The 22,797-nt window shown below is 46.0% G+C and overlaps 1 protein-coding gene across 6 annotated transcripts in view; it reads right to left on the bottom strand.

The window, feature by feature from the left end:
* Positions 1 to 22,797, bottom strand: part of spp1 (secreted phosphoprotein 1) — a 41,447-nt gene that overhangs the window by 7,599 nt on the left and 11,051 nt on the right. Inside the window, exon 1 of one of the 6 annotated variants that reach the window (XM_057343956.1) lies at positions 15 to 3,622. The exons of the other annotated variants lie outside the window; for them this stretch is intronic. The gene's annotated coding sequence lies outside the window, so the exon portion shown is untranslated. Of the gene's footprint in view, positions 1 to 14; positions 3,623 to 22,797 lie in introns of those variants that run through there. 6 annotated transcript variants of the gene reach the window in all.

Here is a 22,797-nt window from a genome sequence, read left to right as displayed (position 1 = left end):
CATAGTTGACTTACCAAAACGTTCTTTGTAAAAATGTGAAGTTCAGGTTAGATGGAGGAATAACGATTCTGAACAAAAGACGAGATCTTGCTGTATTTTGATGTTTGTGAGAAATGGCTGCTGGTTGGCTTTTAAACCCTGTTCTCACTAGAAGCAACCAATAGCAGTGCAGCTCGTGATTTACCACTGTGTCCCACCTTTGGACACCCACTCTTCCTGTGGTTTTGTATAGCCAAGCAATGCAAACATTATCCACTGGGTATGACAAGCAAGGAAAAAATTACGGTACATCTCCTGTATTGCTCAGCAAGGTTATGCATGCCTGTTTTTTAATTTTATTTTGCATGCATGTCCACCCAAATTGTGACTTAAAATAGACCAAATACATGTGTGTAGGATATACTATAAAAGATTGAATTACTTCAGCTGTAAAACAGAATGAAGTGTTAAGTGCATAATAAGTTAAAGTTCTGAATGAATAAAAAAAGGGCAAGTTTGCTTTAGAGATATCCCATAGTGTTTCTAGACATTCGAACAAACCTCTAATAGAGGGTTATGTTGCAACACTTTTGATGACTTATATTTTCTCATCCACATTTCCTACAGATGTGTAAAATGATTCCATAGGTCTTTTTTGAGGAGGCTGATGGTTTGTCACACAATGATCATATGAATAAAAAGTTTGTCTCATTCTATGATTCACAGTCTGTTTGTAGCAATGTATAAAAGATTATAGTTTAAGTTTGACAAGCATACATCTTCTCAACAAGCTGCATAAAGGTAGTACTATTATGCAGTATGTAGGGCAAAATGTTTAAGGGGCCGAAGTTCAATTTTTAATTAGCAATAGCAATAGTGATGCTTGCCTTAGTTTGTTACAGGGTATTGTAAGATGGAGGCGAGACAATTTTGCATTTCATAACTTTTACTGTAGAATTATTCACCATTCCCAAGCTACACATGAAGATAAATAAGCCCAAGTGATAGTTAACAGCATGATGATTTGCTGTGCTATTGTGTGGAATACAGTAATGTAGTACTGTACTGTATTGTACTGTACTGTACCTTAGGACAGCATTTAAAGTCACTGAGTAAAAGTAAATAATGATTGACAGGCAACATTATACCTCACTTACATAAGATGATTCTTAACCATGATTCTCATACAAAATAAAGTTGTAAAAAGGGGAAAACATCATAAACCATGCTGCATTAGACATGCTAATCATAGGTTGTCACCTAAAGTTGAGAACTAATGTGTCAAGACATGCAGCACTGAACTGCCATTCACATAAGAAGTGAAATATTTTAATTTCTTTACTCAGGCTTGTCAGCGAGAAGCCTATAGTTTGCCTGGAATTTTTAGATGTTAAAAAAAGCCGTACTGTCATGGTTGGCAGCCAAACCGCCTGTGGTACATACGTTAACGAAAACAAAAAAAGTTATAGACACCACTGCAATGCTAAAAGATTACAGTAATTTTTCCATTTCTTTAATAAATCGCACCTCACAGACAGATTTGTTTACACATAATCAATCATGCTAAAATGTGCAAACTTTTTATGATTAAAAAATGTAATATGCTTAAGTCTTTGGGTCTTTTGTCATTAATAAGCCATTACAGTAAGTATTGTTAGCTAAGTAAGTATACTAAACGTATTCTGGTCCTGGACTCTGTTGACTGTTGTTACTCATTCAGATTGAATTTCAGATAGGGCAACAATGCTCTCAAATCAGACTCCTGGCTGTCCAATGATATTTAGTTTATTTTACCACCAAGTCTGTGTGTAGCGAATCTCTTTTTATGATGATTTTTAAGATCTCAGTGAAGCTTAGCTTCGGGACTGCAGTTTGGTGGCTGTTGAAATGAAGTTTAAAATATGCCACATGGCTTAAATTCAACCGAAGTCCATAACATTAGTTTATTAAGCTGATGTCACACTTTACAAGACTTAAACCCATGGAGTTCTAACTAATTCGCTATTAAACAGGCACCAGCTATTAATCTTTGAGGTCAGTTTGTTTGGAAATATTCTGTAGGAAGACATTACCAATACGGATTATGCATACCCAAGCATGCTTTTAAAAGAACTGTAGAATTATATCATCAGCTTCAGACGTGTTAAAACTATATTTTGCCATAAATAAAATGTTACCAATATGGGTATGGCAATGAAATATCTGTTCAAGACAGTCAATGTGAGAGTACCTGACCTGCACCATGAATGTAACCCAGAGTTGATTTTAAACATATTTTATAAGTAAGAGTTATGCAACATTGGCATCATATACCACTAAATATGTAGGTTTAAGTTATACTCTCTAAACCCAAAGGTTCAACATGTAAGACATGTCAAATGAACGTTTCGGGGAGAGAACTTTCTGGATTAATTTAGGCAGGGATTTTTTTCTGAATTCTTGGGAAAAAACATTCTATTGTCTACTTAGAAGGTGAAGTGAAAGGTTTAAAACACTCACATTGATAATGTGAGATTTGTAAATAAACAGCACATAGAATCTTTCAGGGGTTATTTAAGACATAAAATGAGGAAAAAAGATTTATATACTTGCGTTTCCCATTTTAGACCCAAACAACCAAATGTTTTTACTGTTGAGATCCAACAGGGAATAATAAAATTAATCTTGTGGAAAACTCTTAAAACAACAGAACCTCTCTTCCATCAACAAAACAATTTTGCTGTGTTTGACGACAAAATGGGCAGGCCTTAAAACAATTCATTAGATTCTGAAGATTGTTTGGGAGTTGAAGGATTTGTCATTTGACTGTTTATTTAACTACTGCATCTGTGGTAAATAAAATGAATCGGATTACATTAAATATTTATTACTTAAAATAGAAAATACATTTGTTGCTGTGTCTGCAACCATTTTCTACATACTCCTGAAAGTTTTAAACCCAACCTTTTACAGTAAACAGTTGTGCTTTGGTCATATAAACATGACAAAGCATATCTTTAATGCATTCTTTGTTTTTATTCATCCCACATGTCTCTACCCAGGTTGTGTGTTTGTTCAAATGTTATACAGTCTCCTGTATTTTGATTTCCACCCCCATTTTCCACCATGACATGTGAACCGTACTTCCTGTTCACACTTCCCTTTAAAGCAGGCGCTGAGTTTTACAGTGTTACTGGGCTTTACATGTCCCAATCACATGTTTAAGTATTATTTTATATACTTAGTTTGAAGCACAAAAATTACAATTAAGATAGATATAGAGAATGTGAAATTTTAAATCGTTATTATTATTTTAATCGTAAGTATTAGTGACACAAGCATCGTCTGCACAGTCTGTACCATTTTATACTCAGGGTAAAAATAGTTTATAATAGACTGTACATTTCCAGCCTGAAATTATGGTTTCGGGATGGTGTCTCCGACACCAGTAGTTTATAAACAGTAGTTTATGTCCTAAATACATAATTAGACTAAGTAATCATGTTTGAACAATGTCATTCTTTTAGGACAGTCATATTATAAGCGACAACAATGTATGTATTTCTCTAGAAATCGTCTTGGTTATGGATGTAACCTCAGTTCCCTGATGGAGGGAACGAGACGTTGTGTCGAGCCGACAGATGGGGTTTGACTTGAGAACCTATCATCTTCTGATTATTTAGAAAAGGCCAATGAAAATTGGCGAATGAAATTTGCATGCCGGACTCCGCCCCGGATATCCGGGTATAAAAGGAAGACGGCGTGCTGCATTCATTCACCTCTTGGTCCGAGGAGCCTGAGAGCATCCCCCGACCACTGCAGTGGGCGGCCAGCGTTGTGGCAAGAAGGACACAACGTCTCGTTCCCTCCATCAGGGAACTGAGGTTACATCCGTAACCAAGACGTTCCCTTTCTGTCGGTCTCTCGATGTTGTGTCGAGCCGACAGATGGGGTTCCTATGGAAAACGCCACAGTGATGTGCTGCGTCACAATCTCCAGCGGAGCGACGTTGTCTGGCCTGGGCGAGTCAGACGTGAGCGCTAACGCGGAATTGTAACCGTACAGTGGAGAGGTAGGGGGTCCCAGAGCTTTTGAAGAAAAGGTGGGAAGCCCCTGCCACCGGCCGTCACAGGCGGAGGCCTTGATTCTCTAATAGCGAGAAGCCGCCCGGCACCGTAAGGGCCACTGGGTAAGCATTAATCCCCCCGGGGGAAAAACGCTACAAAGAGCACTATCCTACCATAGGGAGGAATTAGTGCAGACACCACATGGTCTCACCATCAGGGGAGAACTCATGGGAAAAAGTGGGAAAACTCAACTGTTCCCCGGCCTAAGGGGGCAGGGCTGCTCTGCCCAGCCTGCCCCCGGGAGGTGCTTAGTGATGGATGGAATGCCTGTTCTTTACCCAGTGGGGAAAGAAGGGAGGCGTAATAGCCACTGATCCCCTAGAGGAAGGGGGAAGGGCTTTCGCAGGTGTACGCCCTACCGGCTTCCGGTCCTACATGTTGCCCTGCAGGACGCGGGCTGACACCGGTTCCACACGTAGATTGTAGAACCTTGCGAAGGTGATGGGCGTAGCCCAACCAGCAGCTCTGCAGATGTCTGCCAGAGAGGTGCCCTGAGCCAGTGCCCACGAGGAGGCCACACCCCGGGTGCAGTGTGCCCTCACTCCCAACGGGCAGGGGCGATCTTGTGATCTGTTTGGAGACAGCCTTCCCCTTCTGCTGACCTCCAAAACAGACATAGAGCTGCTCAGAGCTTCTGAAGCTCTGCGTGCGGTCCAACTAGAGGCACAGTGCGCGTACTGGACACAACACGGATGGGGTTGGGTCTTCCTCCCCAGTGGGGAGCGCCTGCAAGTTCACCACCTGGTCCCGGAAGGGAGTGGTGGGAACTTTGGGCACGTAGCCGGGCCGTGGTCTCAGGATAACGTGAGAGTCTCCAGGCCCGAATTCCAGGCAGTCCGTGGACACAGAGAATGCTTGTAGGTCCCCCACCCTCTTGATGGAGGCGAGCGCCACTAGGAGGGCCGTCTTTATCGTAAGGTGAGAAAGAGCGGCCTCTCCTAGGGGCTCGAAGGGGGGCCTCTGGAGGTCCCAATAGGGTACGGAGCGCGGTCGAGGTGGATTCAACCTTCTCGCGCCCCTAAGGAACCTGATGACCAGGTCGTGCTGTCCTAGAGACTTGCCAGCAACTGGTTCGTGATGTGCGGCTATCGCGGCAACATACACTTTCAATGTGGAGGGGGAGAGGTTTCTCTCAAGTCTCACCTGTAGGAAGGATAGTACGTACCTGATCTAGCATCTCTGTGGGTCTTCTCCGCGAGAAGAACACTAGGACGAGAAGAGGCGCCACTTAAAGGCGTACAGCCGCCTAGTGGAAGGGGCCCTAGCCTGGGTAATGGTCTCCACCGCAGCAGGGAGTAGCCCACTCAGGGTCTCCTCGTCCCGTCCAGGAGCCAGACATGGAGGTTCCAGAGGTCTGGCCTGGGATGCCATAACGTGCCCTTCCCCAGCGAAAGAAGGTCCTCCGTCAGGGGAATCGGCCAGGGGGGAGTTGTTGTCAGAAGCACCAGCTCTGAGAACCAAGTCCGGTTGGGCCAGTAAGGCGCAACTAGTACCACTTGATGCTCCTCTTCCCTGACCTTGCACAGGGTCTGTGCGATGAGGCTCACTGGGGGGAAGGCGTACTTCCGCTTGTCCCGCGGCCAGCTGTGCGCAAGGGCATCCATGCCGAGGGGTGCCTCGGTAAGGGAGTACCAAAGCAGACAATGGGTGGAGTCCGGGGAGGCAAACAGGTCCACCTGTGCCTGGCCGAACTGCTCCCAAATTAGCCGGACTGCGCGGGGATGGAGTTGCCACTCTCCGCGAGGTGTCGGCTGACGAGAGAGCGCATCGGCTGTCTGGTTCAGGACGCCTGGGATGTGTGTGGCTCGCAGGGAGCTGATCACCTGCTGACTCCGGAGGAGGAGGCGCCGGGCGAGTCGTGTTAGCTGCCGTGAGCGAACGCCACCCTGACGATTGATATATGCCACAGCAGCTGTGCTGTCCGACCGGACCAGCATGTGCTTGTCCTGCATTAGAGGTTGTAGCCTCTTCAGTGCAAGTAGCACAGCCAACAACTCTAGGCAGTTGATATGCCAACGCAGGCGGGGGCCCGTCCACCGCCCCGACACTGCGTGCCCATTGCACATGGCACCTCAACCCTGCAGGGAGGCATCCGTCGTCACTACGACGTGCCTTGTCATCTGCCCTAGGGGGACCCCTGTCTGCAAGAAAGTCATGGAAGACCAGGGGGTTAGGGTGCGTCAGCACAAAGGCGTGATGACCATACGCCTGCTGCCGGTGTGCCCGTTCTCCAAGGAACTCGACTCTGTAGCCAGTGTTGGAGCGGTCGCATGTGCATCAACCCGAGGGGGACCACCCCCGCCGAGGATGCTGTGTATGCCAGGAGCCTCTGAAATTGTTTCAGGGGGACCGCTGACTGTCTGAAAAGTTTCAGCCAGTTCAACACTGACTGGGCGCGCTCTGTAGTCAGTCGCGCTGTCATGGAGACAGAGTCGAGTTCCATACCGAGAAACAGGATGCTCTGCATGGGGGAGAGCTTGCTCTTTTCTCGGTTGACCTGTAGCCCCAACCGATCTAGGTGCCGGAGCACCAGGTCCCTGTGTGTACACAACAGATCTCGCGAGTGAGCCAAGATTAGCCAGTCGTCGAGATAGTTCAGTACCGCACACATCTTTCCCTGAGGGGAAGGAGGGCGGCTTCCATGATCTTCGTGAAGACACGTGGAGACAGGGACAGACCGAAGGGGAGGACCCTGTACTGATATGCCCACCCGTCGAAAGCGAACCGCAGGAATGGCCGATGACGAGGGAGGATCGAGACATGAAAGTACGATTCAGGTCGATTGCCGGATTTGACGCATCTTTGCCTCTGACCGAGGTGGAGAGGATGCCCCGAAACTTGGGCGGCCGTCTGGCGAACTGGATCGCGTAGCCGAGACGGATCTTCCTCCCTAGCCAACCTGACGGCCTGGGAAGCCGAAGCCAGGCTCTCAGGAACCGAGACAGGGGGACTAGGGGTTTGATCTGCTTCACTGTGCCTGCGGGGGGTGGTTCGATGGCTAGCAATACGGATCCCTTGCCGGGGGAGGGCCCCCGGGGAGGAGATCGGCTGTGCTGTTTTTCCTGCCTGAGAGTGCTGAGGGCTGGTGTTTATACTCAACGTTGCGCTTCACCATGGCGCAATGTCGAGTTGCCGTCCACTGTCGTGCCGAGAGTGGGAGCGGCTTTAATGACCCAGAGAGAGAGGAAACTCTTTTTGTGAGTAAGTGGACACTGGCCGTACCAAGATCCGGAGGGGGCCAGCAGATGGTGAGACGGGGCAGGAACCGTCCCTGTCCGATCCCCCAGTGATGTGGCTGGGATCGGGCCCGATGGTGGTCTTGATCTCTCTGGAGTCCCTCCGTCAGGGCCGCTTCTGCTTCCGCGACGGCTGCTGACGGGGTGGCGGCTTCCCCTTCGACGTCCTTTTCCGGGAGGCAGCCTGAGAAGGGGGCACTGGAGCCGGAGCCGGTGTTGAAGAGGGCCGGGGCTGCTGGGAAGCAGACGCCGCTCGGGATCTCGAAGGCCAAGCACATCCTGCCCCGCCGAGTCGCGGCGGGGCAAGATGTGCTTGATCGCCTCCATCTGCTTCTTCACCGTCGAGAACTGCTGGGAGAAGCCCTCGACGGTATCACCAAACAGCCCACCCGCCGAGATGGGGGCGTCGAGAAAGCGAACCTTCTCGGCGTCCCGCATCTGCGCAAGGTTCAGCCAGAGGTGTCTCTCCTGGACCACCATGGTGGACATCGCCCGACCCATCGCCCGACGCCGTCATCTTAGTCGCCCGTAGAGCGAGATCGGTGGCGGTGCGGAGTTCCTGCATTACCACTGAGTCGGTCTTACCCTCGTGGAGCTCCTTCAACGCCTTGGCCTGGTGGACTTGCAGGATGGCCATGGCGTGGAGGGAGGAGGCAGCCTGGCCCACAGCAGTGTAAGCCTTCGACACCAGGGATGCCGAAAACTTACACGCCTTGGAAGGGAGTCTAGGCCGAGCTCTCCAGGTGGCCGCCGTCTGCGGGCAGAGGTGCCCCGCGACAGCACGCTCCACCTGGGGAAGCTCCACATAGCTCCTGGCTGCCCCACCATCGAAGAAAGTAAGGGCGACAGAGCCGGTCTGATGGGAGCCGGCCGTGAGAGGAACGCTCCACGTCTTACCGAGCTCCTCGTGCACTTCCAGGAAGAACGGGACCGGGGCCGGCTTGGAGTCGCGCTCAGAACCGAGGTACCATGTAACCAGCCGCGAGCGCTGGGGTTGAGGCAGTGTGGTACACTGGCGCCCAATGCTCGCGGCGGCCCGGAATAGCATGGATTACGTCTCGACGTCCGCTTCTACTGGGCTCGACCCCCCGAGGGAGGGAGCTCCGAGGAATCGTCGGGGTCGGATGCCAATACGTCGCCCTCTGATGCTGCAATCGACATCTCATCTTCTTCACGCACTCCCGAGTACGTGGCCGAGGAACAAGACGGGGTAGGACCGTCTCCTGGGGGAGGGTCAGACTAGCGAGACGGGGCGCGAATGGTCCGTGAGCCTGTGGCTGACGGGTTAACGCTCACAGTGATCACCATATCACCCTCGGTGCTAACTGTAGCGGACGGCAGGGCCGTAGCCCGTGTGGTCTCAGACGTCTGGAGTGCGGGCAGGACGTATCCACAAAGGCTGCCTCAGCGTGCCGGAGACCCAAACACCTGAGGCAGACGTCGTGTCCGTTTCCCTCCTCGATGAGCGCGTTGCACCCACGAGAACAGCGGGCCATGCCACGCTGGAGAAATTTGCTATTTTAGAAAAGGAAATTTGCTCGAACACCTCCAGAACTGCCGAGACGCCCAGGGGAGAGTAGCTGCAGGAAGGGACTGTCCGCTGCACCACGTCATAGATCCAGCAGGAAGATAGACCGAAGGTCGAAAGTAGATCAGCGAAGATCCTCGTAGAATCATCAGATGCACTGGAACTGATGATCAAAAGGTGAAAGAATGCAACACGCCATCTTCCTTTTATACCCAGATATCCGGGGCAGAGTCCGGCATGCAAATTTCATTCGCCAATTTTCATTGGCCTTTTCTAAATAATCAGAAGATGATAGGTTCTCAAGTCAAACCCCATCTGTCGGCTCGACACAACGTGGAGAGACCGACAGAAAGGGAACACCCGATCCAACAACTACAATAATTGCCCATGGTGTAACAAGAATGTCAATAAAAAGCATTGTATTATGTGAAAACAATAATTCACAAACTGAAGATGTTATTTACATCTGACAATGCCATGTTTTACTGTTCGGTTTTTCACTTATAAAATTTGACTGGTCTGATTGGTATCCATAAAGTGGAGGTAATATGCTATGTCATGCATTCTGACTTGTTTTGTTGGAAATCGGCGCGTACGTGCATTATTGTGTGCTCGTGCTGTTGTAAACTCTTGCTGTAGTCCCGTCCCACTCCCAGGCTACAGCAGCTCGTGTTTTTCTAGAAATAATCGTACAGCTGTATCTGTCTTTTATAAATGTGATCAAACTAAACACTTTGTATGCAATACTACTGTATAGGTACTCAAGATTAATATGAGATTGGAAGAAACTGCGTGATCTTTAAATGCACTGAGCCACACCGATACATGGTTACACAGGACTAATTTAAAAAAATACTCAATTAAAACTAATGCAGCTAAATCCATTATAAAGATTTATAAAGAGACAAATATATTACAATTTTCTATTGATAAAGCTTGTTTTTACACTATGTACAATGTTTAAAAACCTAATTATAGGCTCACCACCTACAAGGAGGGTAATAGGAGACTGGTGCATGCTCATACAAACTGGACCTTGGTTGTGTAAACTGGCTTATGGTACATGGAACGTAACCTCTCTGGTAGGGAGGAGCCAGAGGTGATACCGGTTAAATAAAGTAGGCCTCATATCCACACACAGCTCAGGTTCTGCAGCCAAACTTTTGGGTTTGGGTTGGACTCCTACCAATCTGGCACACGCAGATGAGTCCGTGAAGCTGGTGCAAAAGGTCCTTAACAATCTGGAACATGCAGAAGAGGCCTTGAAGCAATGGTTCGCTCTCCTGAGCACAATCTTGTTGCAGATGTTTTGCCTTGCTGGACAAAGGACTCGGAATGTGGTTGATCTGTTATATAAGTCTTGGGGTGAGACCTAGACTCTGTCACAGTCTCTGGGGGAGATTCAGAACTTGCTGTATCTGTTACACTTCTCTAAAGAGGAGACTTATCAGAACTTGATCATCTGTTTATCTCTCTCTACATTTAAATTTAGCCATTTAACAGACGCTTTTAACCAAAGTGACTTACAAATGAGGCATAACAATGAAAGCAATCCATGCAACAAAAGGGCAGCAGTGCATAAGTGCTATAGAACTAGTCTCAGTTAGATGAACCGTGCACGAAGCTATATAAACATACATACAGTATAGACAATACCTATAGACACTACAAACATATACATATACAGTATATGGAAAAGAGTAGTGGGAAAAGCACAGAGCCCTGGGGTACCCCAGTAGTGAGATGTTGAGGCTCAGAGACCTCAGCCCTCCAGGATACCCTAAATGACCTGCCTGAGAGATAAGATTTGAACCATTGGAGTGCCATTCCCGAAACACGCATAACCCTGAGGGTCGATAGGCGGATGTGGTGATTAACGTGTCAAACGCAGCAGACAGATCCAGCAGGATCAGTAACGATAATTTTGAGGATGCCCTTGCCCGTCTTAGAGCTTTCATGACTGAGAGTAGGGCAGTCTCAGTTGAATGGGCGGTTTTGAAACCTGACTGGTTGCTGTCCAGAAGGTTGTTCTGTGTAAGGAGGAGAGTTGGTTGAATATGACATGTTCAAGAGACTTGGCAATGAATGGTAGAAGGGATACAGGTTTGTAATGATCTGAAGGTGCAGGATCAAGTGTGGGTTTCTTTAGTAGTGGGGTTATACAGGCCTCCTTAAAAGCGGTAGGAAACATACCAATGTGGAGAGATGAGTTGATAATGTGGGTGAGAGCAGGGACAACTGATGGAGCGATAGCCTGGAGGAGATAGGTGGGATCAAGCAGGTAGGTAGTCGGGTGGTTAGAAACAATGACTTTGGAAACGTCAGCTTCAAATAGGAGAGAGGAAGAGGTGAATGTGCATGTGTTGGGAGTTTGGGTGTGTTCGAGAGGTGGTGCTGCAGAGAACTGACACCTGATGGTAGCAGTTTTATTTACAAAGAAAGTAGCAAAATAATCTGCTGTTAAATCCGGGAAGATGGACAAAGAAGAGCAGAGAAAAGAGAGTACGAGTGTAAGGCGAGTTGTTGATTTTAGAGTGGTAGCATTGAGTTTTATCAGGTCGAGAGTGATAAGAAAATAGTCTGATGTCTGCAGCAGAGTGACTTGGGTATGGTTAGCGGTGCAGTAGCGTGTATATAAGATCTAATTGGTTACCTGATTTGTCTGTTGCTGTAGTTGGGATTCGGTTGAGATCAAATGATGCAATAATGTTGTGGAAATCATCTTGGTTACGACTGTAACCTTTGTTCCCCGATGGAGGGAATGAGACGTTGTGTTGAGAGACAGACTGTTTGATCTTGAGAACCTATCATCTCCGAGAGGAATTTAAAAATGCCAATGAACTTGGCAAATGGCACTGGCACGCGCACGCCAGTCTCCACCCTGTGCATATGTGTATAAAAGGAGATGGCGGCGCCCATTTATTTATCTTTTGGGCTGAGGAACCTGAGCGACATCTCCCTGTTGCTGCAGCGGGCCGGCGAAGCGTTGTGGCAGGAAGACCTTTTAGTCGGTCTCTCGACGTTGTGTTGAGAGACAGACTGGGGTCCTATACAACACGGCACGGCGCTGAGCCGTATCAGGAGCTCAAGCAGAGTGACACTGACTGGACTAGGGAGTCACAAGTGAGTGCTACCGCGAGACGTAATGTTCCAGTGGGATTGGTAACTAGTAGCATACTTTGAGAGGCTCATACCGATGGCCGTCATGGGCGGTGGCATTGTTCTCTATTTTAGCGAGATAGCCGCCCGGTACCAAAAGGGAACACTGGGAAGCACTGCTCTTTCTACTGAAAGAGTGTTCTATGGAGACCACGTCTACCACAAGGGGAGGTTACATGTGAAGACACCAGCATGATCTCACCGGCGGGGAGAACTACATAGGATATAATGCGCAAGCGCAAGTAGGGAGCACACGACCCAAGTGGGTTGACCCACCGGGAGGGAGGTCACAGGTTCACCGATAGGGGAACTGAGAGTGAGGAAGTCAATATACGGGACGACCCAGCAGGGGAGTCACTACGTTTGGGGCAATAGTTCAAGTATAGGGGTGCACCTGAATAGGGGTGACTCTACCACTACTGGACTCGGTATAACAGACCACTCCGCTCCGCTCCACCCAATACTTAGTGATGGATGGAATGCCTATACTAGGGGAAGTAGGTAGGCTCAATAGCGCACTGACTCACCGAGGGGGGAGAAGGCGTACACCTACCCAGTCTACGGTCTCACCTGCGTAAGACACTTCTGCGTAAGGCTTCTAAGGCTCTGTGTGCGGTCCAAGTAGAGGCGCAATGCACGTACTGGACACAACACGTTGGAGGTTGGGTCTTCCTCCCCAGAGGGGAGCGCCTGCATGTTCACCACCTGGTTCCGAAAGGGAGTGGTAGGAACCTTGGGCACGTAACCTGGCCGGGTCTCAGGATAACGTGAGAGCTACCGGGCCTGAATTCTAGGCACCCATGGGACACAGAGAATGCCTGGAGGTCCCCCACCCTCTTGATAGAATCGAGCGCCATCAAGAGTGCTGTCTTCATCGTCAGATGAGAAAGACTGGCGTCTCTGAGGGGCTCGAAAGGGGCCGTACAAAGGCCCTGAAGGACCACATTAAGGTCTCAAGAGGGTACGGAGCGCAGTCGAGGTGGATTCACCATTCTCACGCCCTTAAGGAACCTGGTGACCAGGTCATGTTGGCCCGAGAGACTTACCCTCCACGAGATTGTGATGAGCGGCAGACACACTACACACACTTTCAACGTGGATGGGGAGAGGTTACTCTCGAGTCTCTCTTGTAGAAAGGCCAACGCTGACCCGATCGGACAACTCCGTGGGTTCTCCCCGCGGGAAGAACAACAGAACGAGAAGAGATGCCACTTATAAGCGTATAAACGCCTAGTGGCGGGGGCTCTGGCCTGCAGGACGGTCTCTCTGACCGCCAGCGGCAAGCCACTCAAGGTCTCCTCGTCCCGTCCAGGGGCCAGACATATAGATTCCAGAGGCCTGGCTTGGGGTGCCACACCGTGCCCTTCCCCTGCGACAGAAGGTCCTTCGTCAGGGGGATCGGCCAGGGGGGAACTGTCATCAGAGCCACGAGGTCTGAGAACCAAGTCTGGTTGGGCCAGTAAGGCGCAACTAGCAGTACTTGATGTCCCTCTTCCCTGACCTTGCAAGGAGGCTCACTGGGGGGAAAGGCATACTTCCGCTTGTCCCATGGCCAGCTGTGTGCTAAGGCATCCGTGCCGAGGGGTCCCTCGGTCAGAGAGTACCAAAGCAGGCAATGGGTGGAGTCCGGGGAGGCAAACAGGTCCACCTGCTCGGGGGATGGCCGAATTGCTCCCATATGAGCCGGACTGCGCGGGGATGGAGTCGCCATTCTCCGCGGGGCATCCCCTGACGAGAGAGCACATCGGCTGTCTGGTTCAGGTCGCCCGGGTTGAAAGTGTCTCGCAGAACTTGATCACCTGCTGACTCCAGAAGAGGAGGCGTTGGGCGAGTCGTGACATCTGCCGTGAGCGTATGCCGCCTTGGTGATTGATGTACGCCATGGCAGCCGTGCTGTCCGACCGGACCAGCACGTGTTTGTCCTGCACGAGGGGCTGGAGCCTCCTTAGTGCCAAAAGGATAGCCAGCAACTCTAGGCAGTTGATGTGCCACCGCAGCCGGGGAATCGTCCACTGCCCCAATACTGCGTGCCCGTTGCACACGGCACCCCACCCCTGCAGGGAGGCATCTGTCATGACCACGACGCGCCTCGAAACCTGCCCGATTGGAACCCCCGCTGGGAGAAAGGTCAGGTTTGACCAAGGGGTGAGGGTTCGATGGCACTGAGGCGTTACACAACACATCTTGCGAGTGTGCCAAGATAAGCCAGTCGTCGAGATAGTTGAGTATCCGCACGCCTTACTCCCTGAGGGGAGCTAAGGCAGCCTCTACGAGTTTGGTAAAAACCTGAGGAGACAGGGCCAGACCGAAGGGCAGGACCTTGTACTGATACGCTCTTCCCTTCAACGCGAACTGCAGAAACGGTCGGTGCCGAGGGAGAATGGAGACGTGGAAGTATGTGTCTTTCAGGTCGATTGCCACAAAGTGATCTTGGTGATGAACTGAGCCTAAGATGTGCTTCTGCATGAGCATCCTGAACGGCAGCTTGTGTAGGTGCTTGTTTAGGAGGCGCAGATCCAGAATGGGGCTCAGCCCCCCCACCTTTCTTGGGAACGATGAAGTACGGACTGTGAAACCCAGAGGACATCTCGGGTAGAGGGACGGGCTCTATGGAACCCTTTTTCCAGAGGAGCAGCGACCTCGGCCCTCGGCCCAAGCATTCTCCCCTCAGACTGAGGTGTGGAGAGTGCCCCGAACCTGGGCGGGCGTCTGGTGAACTGGATCGCACAGCCAAGACGGATCGTTCTCTCTAGCTATCGCAATGGGATGGTGCGCTCCCAAGTGCCCAAGTACCGTGACAGAGGTACGATCTGCTTCACCGTCCCATGGGGGGGTGGTTCGGTGGTTGGCAGAGCGGTCACCTCGCACAGGGCGGAACCCCGGGGAGGTGTGACGGCTCTGCAACTTACCTGCTAATTGTCATCGGCCGACGCAACGTCCAGTGGAGGTTGCGGAAGGCAGCGCAGTATGAACTCGCCCGAGACACCATCGTGTCGAAAGTGCTACAGGGAGAGAAGAAAACCCAGATAGAGAGAGAGGATACTCTTCTGTGAGAGAGCCAGGGCCTGAAAAGGGCCCGGTTTTAGTGGAGACGCGGCAGGAAGCTTCCCGTTCCGACCCGCCGGGGGTCTGGCCCGATGTTACTCTCTCTGGACACATCCCGTCAGGGCCGCTTAGTAATCTTTTTAGCGGGCTGTTGGCGGGGCAGAAGCCTTCCTCTGGTGTTTGCCTATTTTTTTATTAGATTACTTGCTCAAAAACTAATCCGTCACACTCCATAACTCCCTGTTCACATCTGCCCTCTACCGCTCTCCAAGAAAACTGCAGCAATAACACAAGTGATTACAGTAATACATACATTTTCAAAAAGCTCAATTTGTCTACTTTTAGGAGCAATTCGAATTTTTTTGATAGCACAAATGGTTGAAGAATTACAGTTAAATGAATACCGCTTGGTAAAATGCGTCGGTGACGATGCATCTGGCTTTAAAGGGTTAAAGGTATTATTGACGTTCCATTGCATTCTGTTTGTTTTATATGAAAGGCATCAATAGTCTTATTTTAAATACATAGTAAAAATGCTGGTGGGTACATAATATGACACATTATGGCTCATGGCCAGTTTTATCAGACAGTTTATTAATATGTCTCTAGTATAAAACCAATATAAGCATGAATACAAACATGACTTGCTTCATGGATCAGAAACAAGGAACTTTGTTCAAAAGGAAAAGCTTTTAAAATAGATGTAGGGAACTGATGTTTAGGAAAATAGAAACACTTGAGTGGGATATAGAGAAGCACAACAACATTATAACAAAGTTTGTGTAAAAAGAAAAGATGTATGTTAAAAAGGAATTTTCCTCCTTGGCAAAGACAGTGAATAGAGACACAGAGTTTATGGGTGGATTTAAAACCTTTTTAGCTTACCTCAAGGGCAAAACATTTTGCTATTTTTTATGTAATACTGTCTGCCTGTCCAAAAATTACTCCCCAAATGTAAATAATTTTAAAAATATGTTATAGTATGTACACAAATCTATCATATACATGCAACACACACCAAACATGCATGCACATTTAAAACTCTGCCAAAGGCAACAGGCTATGTGCAATAATAGTAAATTTAGAAACCCAGTCTTGGAGTGATTGATTTCAGAGTTTATACTTGTATTTACTTTAATTTGCGTTCTGGTAAAAAGTAGCAAAAAGGTTTAAAGGGATTGCCGGCTAGGAAGACTTGTATGCCTTCATACGTTGTAATAGACTTACACTACTAGCATTTGTCGTTAGAAAAACTATTTTAATTTCTTTAAAAATCCCTAAATGTAATACTTAATTTAATCTAAGGAGGCCACCATTTTTTTCAATGACGTTAAAGCAACACTATAGAACTTTTGCTCACGGTTCCCCCGTGTGGTTGATAAGCGCAATTGTCTGTTACACAAATAATTTCAGTCAGGCTTTAGACAGCATCACAGTACTGAACTGCGCTCGTTAAAATTATAAACAACCTGCTTATAGCATCAGATAAAGGTAACATCTCACTCCTAGTCCTGCTTGACCTTAGTGCTGCGTTCGATACTGTAGACCACAAAATACTTCTAGATCGCTTACACAATTATACCGGTATTCAGGGACAGGCATTACAATGGTTCAGATCTTATCAGACAGACATCAATTTGTCCATTTAAATGGGGAATCATCAAATATAACGCAAGTAAATTATGGATTACCTCAAGGATCGGTTTTAGGACCCTTACTATTCTCCATATACATGCCGCCCCTTGGAAACATTATTAGAATTCTCCATATACATGCTGTATGTATATTCTCCATATACATGCTGCCCCTTGGAAACATTATTAGAAAACATGGAATTAGCTTCCACTGTTATGCAGATGATACTCAACTATATATCTCAACAAGACCAGATGATTCCTTCCAGCTATCCAAATTGGCAGAGTGCATCGAAGATATAAAACATTGGATGACTTGTAATTTCCTTCTTTTAAATTCGAATAAAACAGAAATATTACTTATCGGACCAAAGACACGTGAGCAGAATATTTCAGATTATAACCTGCAAATTGAAAGCTGCACTGTTACTCCAACAAATACAGGTAAAGACCTAGGCGTTATATTAGACAGCAACCTGTCATTTAAAAATCACATCTCAAATGTCAAAAAACAGCCTTCTTCCACCTTAGAAATGTTGCCAAATTACGGAATATTTTATGTGTTGCTGACACAGAGAAGCTTATTCATGCATTTGTGACCTCAAGACTTGACTACTGTAATGCACTGCTTAGTAGTTGTCCTGCATCATCAATAAACAAACTATAGTTAGTTCAGAATGCTGCTGCCAGAGTTCTAACCAGGTCCAGAAAATACGATCACATAACCCCAATGTTATCAACCCTTCACTGGTTACCCATTAAGTATCGTATTGACTTTAAAGTTCTTTTCATCACTTATAAAGCCTTTTTAGCCTTTCAATTTATAAAGCCGGTTTAGCCCCTACCTACATAACAGAGCTTCTACCACACTACAACCTATCATGCAAGATCTCAAAACTCCGGACTTTTGATAACACCTAGAATAACTAAATCCACCAAAGGGGGGAGAGCTTTCTCTCTGGAATAGCCTTCCCGATACTATTCGAGGGTCAGACACACTCCCAATTTAAATCTAGATTAAAGACATCTTTTCAGCCAAGCATTCACTTAATGCAAAATATGCTAAATAAACCACTGGGAGACTGCATTTATTAGATATTATTTACTAGAATAATCGTGCTTGTTCTATAAACACAATGCACTGTGCAGTGTTTTACCTTTTTTGTGTTTTTCAGTTTTTCTTATTTTCTCCTGTAAAGCTGCTTCGGAACAATACACATTGTGAAAAGCGCTATATAAATAAAATTGAATTGAATTGAATGGAATTGAATGTGAATTTGTTTACTAAGCTGATGGAACCGGCAAACTGCAAGCATCTTGGTACTGTGTTTATCAGTATATGATCATAATGTATAACGTATACGATATTTGTGGATGATAATGTCTTAAATAGTCTTAGCTGTCTTAAAGATGGTAGTATAAAGCTGTAATTTAATGCATATGTTTTTGAACAGAGGCTTACTTATGGCTCACACTAAATGCAAGTTCGGGAAGAGCCGGAGCATATAATCTCAAACCCGGCTGTTCCTAAAAGGCAGAGGGGGAGGTGTCACAGCACTTTACAATAACTCTATTAGCATTTCCCAGAAGTCTAATGTAACCCACCTAACAGGGTATGACAATTGACACAGTAGTCAGGATCAGACCACAGTCATGAAGAGTAATTCGCATTGGGCCAAATCAGAAGTCTACATTCGCTAGTGGAGCCAGCGTTGCAGCAAGACAGGGGAAATAAACACTCGAGACAAGGTCATAAAAGGAAAATAAGAATGCTTTATGTTCAGCTATATTAGCCTGGCAGGAAAAGACAAATGGCAAAATACACAACAAAATAAACACTTAAACAATAATAGCAATGAATTTCAGGCAAATACACCCAAATAGAACCCTCCTGAATTAGCTACTCAGGCAATGTTTAACTCGGTTCAGTGTCCGTGCGGCTGAATACTCCGTAGGAAATGCAGCCGCATTCCAAAATAAACACAGTCTTTGTCCTACCACTTCGTTGCTTTGTAGGTAGTGCTCGAGAATTTGTAAAACCGGGATGGCTCGCCAGTTTCACCAATAGGAAATATCTCCTTTGAAGGCGAAACAATTCAGTTCTGGAAACTCCGTATGGAAAAAATAAAAAATAAACTCCTTACTCCATCAGAACGGGAACAGGGTGCAGGAGGCGACGAAAAGGAAGTAGGAAACAAACCGGAGACAACCGGGAAAGGGGAAAAAAGAAAAACCCAGAGGAAAAAACCCGACCTTGCAAAGACAAGGCAAAGCAACAATTAGTCATTATTATCAGCCATTGCAATACTCTCAATATTCACATTTAACACAGCAACATAACTCACGCATTAATGCACATTAAACTATATATTCCCTTGTTACGCAGATAATTCCACACATCTGCATGCATTCAATATGAAACCCATAAAGCTTTACTCACGCGATTAGCTACTAGCACACACTTAGCAATTCGCACGTGAACTACACAGCACATTTCTCACACCAAGGTTAATAACTTCACATATACATTTGAACAATTAATCTCTTCTTAAACATTACTGTACTCACAGATATTTAAAAACACTTACGTATTTACCACATATTCAATTAATACAACGTTATTATTGAATGATAACATTACCCTTTTTTTTAGAGCACACATTAACCATTGTACAATTAAATGCAGTAATAAGCAAACTCACTTACCAAGAAAATGACAACAACAATTGAAACAGTTCTTTAGCGAAGAAAATCCGGTTCTACGACACTAGTCAGATTGACTTGTTTGTTTGTATCCCCACACTTCGCTCTAATATTAGTGTATTTTATTATCATTACTTATCATTGTCGTTGCTAACTTATCCTGATATCTCAATAACCCTGCTTTTGTTATTTACTTGAAGATTCTAAACAAAAAGTGATAATTAACTTAACGTCGCTAGCATAGCAATAGCGTGTTAGCTTGATTCCTGTTTACACTGTGGAATATCATATTGCCTCTAGTTTGTCTTGTGTGCTGACTGTTTCTCTTTTTAAGTGAGTATACTACGATTCATCAAGCAACCTTGGTAAATTGGTATTGCACTTCAAACCCGGTGAGTTATGTCTTCTATTCCTATTATTGTTACTTGCACCTCATGTCATATGTTTAGATTAGCCTTCTCCGTCAGCTGCGAGGGTTTTATATGCGATAACTGCAGGGAAATAGTTAGGCTGACAGAGAAGATCTTAGATTTAGAGTCTCGCATCCGATCATTGTCTGAGGATAGTAAGAGTGTAGGGACCATAGAAAACACATTGGATGCGAGCAACATTAGCGCACACAGCTCGGTTCCGGTTGAAAATCCCCCGCAGCTGGGAAACTTCGTGACTGTGAGACGCCGTAGTCGCAGGACAAAACATCACTCGACCGTTCCGATTACAGTCTCGAACAGGTTTGCCCCGCTCAGTGACGCACCGACTGAGAAACCTGCTGAAAGTGCCCTAGTTATCGGTGATTCTATTGTTCGGAATGTTAACATAGAGGCACCAGCCACCATAGTCCAATGTTTACCGGGAGCCAGAGCGCCTGACATTAAGTCAAATTTAAATGTGCTGGCTAAGGCTAATCGTAAATTCAGTAAGATTGTCATTCACGTCGGCACAAATGATGTTCGACTCCGTCAATCGGAGATCACAAGATAACATTAAAGAGGTGTGTGAGCTCGCAAGCATGATGTCAGACACTGTAATATTCTCTGGCCCCCTCACTGCTTATCGTGGTGATGAGATTTATAGCAGATTATCATCACTAAATGGCTGGTTGTCTGAGTGGTGCCTGCAGAATGATATAGTTTTTATAAATAACTGGAAGAGTTTTGAGGGCAGACCTGACCTGTTGAAACGAGATTGTCTCCATCCCTCCTGGGCTGGGGCTTCCATCCTGTCTAGAAATATGGCAAAAAGTCTTAATAATGCTAATGCTTAAGCTGGACTCGCTGGGGCCGAGGTCAGGGAGCAGACAGAATGGCTTAACCAACTGTCCGCTTGCCGTCTCATGTCGCAGAATACACAAAATGTAAAACATGTAAATATCCGTTCTCCCAAACATCACAAAATAGAGACTGTGTCTGTCCCCCGGATTAGCAAACATAAAATAATGTGTAAACCTCTTGAAAGTAATTTAATAAAAGTTAAACAAATTAAACATGAACAAAGTACAGATAATCAACTGTTACGACTCGGATTGCTAAATATTAGATCTCTCTCTAATAAAGCACTTTTTGTTAACGATATGATAACAGATCATAAAATAGACATGCTCTGTTTGACAGAAACATGGCTAAAACCAGATGATTATATTATTTTAAATGAATCTGTCCCCCAAGATTATTATTATAAACATGAGCCTCGTCTAAAAGGCAGAGGGGGAGGTGTCGCAGCACTTTACAATAACTCTTTTAGCGTTTCCCAGAAGTATAACTCTAAATATAATTCTTTTGAAGTCATGGTACTTCATGTTTCAACACCTAATACTAAAGATAAAACATTTTTTAAATTTATTTTAGCTATTGTATATAGGCCTCCAGGGCACTACACAGATTTTATTAAAGAATTTGGTGGGTTCTTATCAGAACTAGTACTGGCCGCAGATAGAGTCCTTGTCGTTGGTGACTTTAACATCCATGTAGATAACGTTACAGATGCCTTAGGAATGGCTTTCAAAGACACTCTTAACTCCATGGGCATTAGTCAACATGTGTCAGGACCCACTCACCTTCGTAATCATACTTTAGATTTAATACTGTCTTACGGTATAAATGTGGACGACGTTAAAATCCTTCAGCAGAGTGAAGACATTTCGGATCATTATCTGGTATTATGTTTGCTTCACTGGCCTACGGCTGCAAATAAAACTCATTGTTACAAATATGGTAGAACAATAACTTCAACTACCAAAGATGCGTTTCTCGATAATCTGCCCGAATTGTCTCAAATCATGAGAAATAACGTTGAAGATCTTGACATTACCACTGAAAATTTTAATTCCACCTTCTCGGTAACGCTAGACAAAGTTGCTCCACTACGTTTAAAGAAGATTAAAAATGGCAGCCCCACACCGTGGTATAATGAACACACTCAGGCTCTAAAGAAAGCGGCCCGAAAAATGGAGCGCAACTTTAAGAAAACTAAATTAGAGGTATTTCGTACAGCATGGAAGGATAGTATTCGAAAATACAGGAAAGCCCTAATAACTTCTAGATCCGCCTACTTTTCATCACTAATAGAAGAAAACCAGCACAACCCTAGGTTTTTATTTAACACGGTGGCTAAATTAACAAAAAATAAATCGTCAGTGACTTCTGATCCTGTATATCAGCATAGCAGTGATGAATTTATGAACTACTTCACATATAAAATCCAAGATATTAGAGAAAAAATTATAACAATGCAATCAGAAGTGAAACCCGCTGAACAAACTAACTACAGCGCCCTTAAGGAGAAAATGCAATTATTTTATACCGTAGATCAAGATGAGCTGTCTAAAATTATTAGATCATCTAAATCAACAACATGCATACTAGACCCTATACCTACAAATCTACTGAAAGAGATGCTCCCAGAAATTATAGATCCTCTTCTTGGTATTATTAACTCATCTCTGACATTAGGACATGTGCCTAAAGCATATAAGGTGGCTGTTATAAGGCCCCTTGTCAAAAAACCCCAACTCGACCCTAGAGAACTAAGGAACTACAGGCCTATATCGAATCTACCTTTCATATCTAAAGTTCTGGAAAAAGTAGTTTCAACTCAATTATGCTCCTTCCTCCAAAGGAATGACATCAATGAAGAATTCCAGTCTGGATTTAGAGCATGTCACAGTACAGAGACTGCTTTGATCAGAGTTACAAATGATCTGCTATTGGCGTCTGACCAGGTTGTATCTCGTTATTGGTGCTGCTAGACCTTAGTGCTGCATTCGACACCATTGACCAAGCACACTCCTACAAGACTCGAAAATTACTCGGCATTAAGGGAATAGCTTTGAAATGGTTTAAATCTTATTTATTCCGACCGTTTTCAATTAAGCACTGTAGCAATAAACAATGAGGTGTCATGCAAACGCA

Source organism: Triplophysa rosa, linkage group LG10 (genome assembly GCF_024868665.1).
Source record: "Triplophysa rosa linkage group LG10, Trosa_1v2, whole genome shotgun sequence".
Lineage (NCBI taxonomy): Eukaryota > Metazoa > Chordata > Actinopteri > Cypriniformes > Nemacheilidae > Triplophysa > Triplophysa rosa.
This window is presented reverse-complemented; position numbering and strand designations above follow the sequence as displayed.